The sequence below is a fragment of the Apis dorsata genome, unplaced genomic scaffold (assembly GCF_000469605.1).
Source record: "Apis dorsata unplaced genomic scaffold, Apis dorsata 1.3 scaffold_1217, whole genome shotgun sequence".
Lineage (NCBI taxonomy): Eukaryota > Metazoa > Arthropoda > Insecta > Hymenoptera > Apidae > Apis > Apis dorsata.
The window spans coordinates 81213-83357 of record NW_006264314.1 but is presented as its reverse complement, the minus strand read 5'-3'; the positions used below and the strand labels follow the sequence as shown (position 1 = coordinate 83357).

Here is a 2145-nt window from a genome sequence, read left to right as displayed (position 1 = left end):
ATAATATCTATCACATTAAATACTAGCCAATTTGAAAATTTTAATTTTATTGAAATAAAATAATTTCTCACAATAATATGTCTTTTGATTTATTCGATATTTCTTTATTAAAAACCATTTAAAGAATTCAATATATAACATTGAATTTATCTTGACATCTCACTATAAAATCAAAAATATATATATCATTATTCTATACATTTTAAAAAAATTAAGAAAATTTTAATTTTTTATAAAAAAATTTTTTTATTGTAATTTATAATTGATTAAAAATTAATTAATTTTGATTTGAAACAATTATTTTTTTTGCCATATTAATAAAAATGCCTGAAAAATCGTAATGACAATTATGAAGTACTGTATATTTCGTTTCGCGAACGCGTATGCCTACCTCTTTTCAACTTTCTCTCTTGACGAGTAAATAGGACGGCTCAGTTGTGCTGTCGTGCCAGTTGGTCCGCGGAACTTCATGGAATTTACATTTTTATTGGAATCTTATGTCCTATGGAAAGACGAATATCGGTTGTACATGCTCGTGATCTTCCAATTCTCCTTTACTCATCTCTCATGTTTGTATATAAACCATTTGAATCGAGAGCACATTGGATCGAGAGCAGACTGTCACGAAAATTATTGATAAATTCCGTAAAGATAGAAATTGTGAAATAAATTGGAAACAGAAAAAAATCTTAAAAATTGTTTAATTCTTTCGAATCAAAATATTTCAAATGACATGGTAAAAAAAAAAATTCTAAAATTTAGAAAAATTTATTAATTAATTAAAAATTAATTAATTTAAATTTGATTTTCATTCCTTTCGATTCCATTTTTCGATTCCAGAAATATTTCAAATATATTTTAGAAATCTTCCTCATTATTGTGTGAGATATTTTTTATGACAAATTAAATTCATCAAAACAAAATAGAATTTTTCGCAACGAATGGCATAGAAATAGAATTTTTTATACCTCTAAAATTTAGATTATTGTGAATTTTTTTTATATTCAAAAATTGAAATTTAAATAGCAATGTTTCGAGGAGATTCAATAAATTGAAAAAAATTGAATATTATCACGGAATTGAATATTATCAAATTTATCTTATTTCTGAAAATTATAGATAAATTTTAAATCAAGATTTTCATTATTTATTTGTACTTATTCAAATTTCTATGATTTATTATATCAATGTATATTTAAAATATAAAGCAATTATTAAATTATTGTAAAAAAATAATCAATATATATAACAAGAAAATAAAGATCAAAATTAGTTCACGTAAATTTTTTTTGAAAAAAACAATCCGATTTTTGATTATATTTGATATTATAAGAAAGAGAAAGAAAAACATATGTGTAGAACTGATACGTAACGAATTACCATAAATCTCCCGTTAGCGAGACGAACAACGAGCCGAAGGCAACCAGTCTCTATCAGATTCTTCAAGGCCTGGTCATAAAAGATGACACGTACGGAGCTGAATGCAGCCTGGTGAATGCGGCCGTTTGTTGAGCGGCCTTGAGCCAGTGAAGAACGCGGAGAGCACCATTTAAGAACCGTTGAGGACACCCAAGGACCCCAAATAAGTTTTTAGACTCTTGTGATTCTTCACTTCCATTCTATTTTTGAATGTCTCGCATGTCTCGCCGTTTTCTCCAAAATAATGTTATTACATAGATTTGCTGTAGTCTTTAAAAAAAATAAAGATTGTTTGGTTTATAGATGTTTGAATGAAATTTATATTTCACTTGAATAAATTGGAAGAATATAGTTATTGTAAATAATTTTGATGTTATTTGGAGAATCTTTTGAAAATATGAAAAAGTTTAAAATGTTTTCTTTTTTTGATAATTTTTTGTGTAAAGAAACTTCATTTTTAGACATTTTTTTATTCTTTTTGCATGATAATTGATTTCATTAAAAGAAACAAAAATTTGTACGATTGTAAATCAATTGTATGCTGATTAATGAATCATAATCAATATTCACATCGACATGCGTCGTGTGAACATTAATTGGTGGTTTTTGTCGGGAAGAAATGTGTAAAAAGAAAACGATTTTTAATTATGTATAAATAATAGTGTGGATGTGGACGTTTTGCAATTCATACGTATCTTTATTAAGTCTTCATTATAAAAACAGTTT

At 25.6% G+C, this 2145-nt stretch overlaps 1 long non-coding RNA gene across 1 annotated transcript; it reads right to left on the bottom strand.

The window, feature by feature from the left end:
* Positions 1 to 391: 391 nt before the first annotated feature.
* Positions 392 to 1707, bottom strand: LOC116186684. Its single transcript, XR_004151707.1, has 2 exons — positions 1381 to 1707; positions 392 to 618 (listed from the first exon to the last, which is right to left on the bottom strand). It is a non-coding gene; the product is annotated as an uncharacterized LOC116186684 (long non-coding RNA).
* Positions 1708 to 2145: the final 438 nt, after the last annotated feature.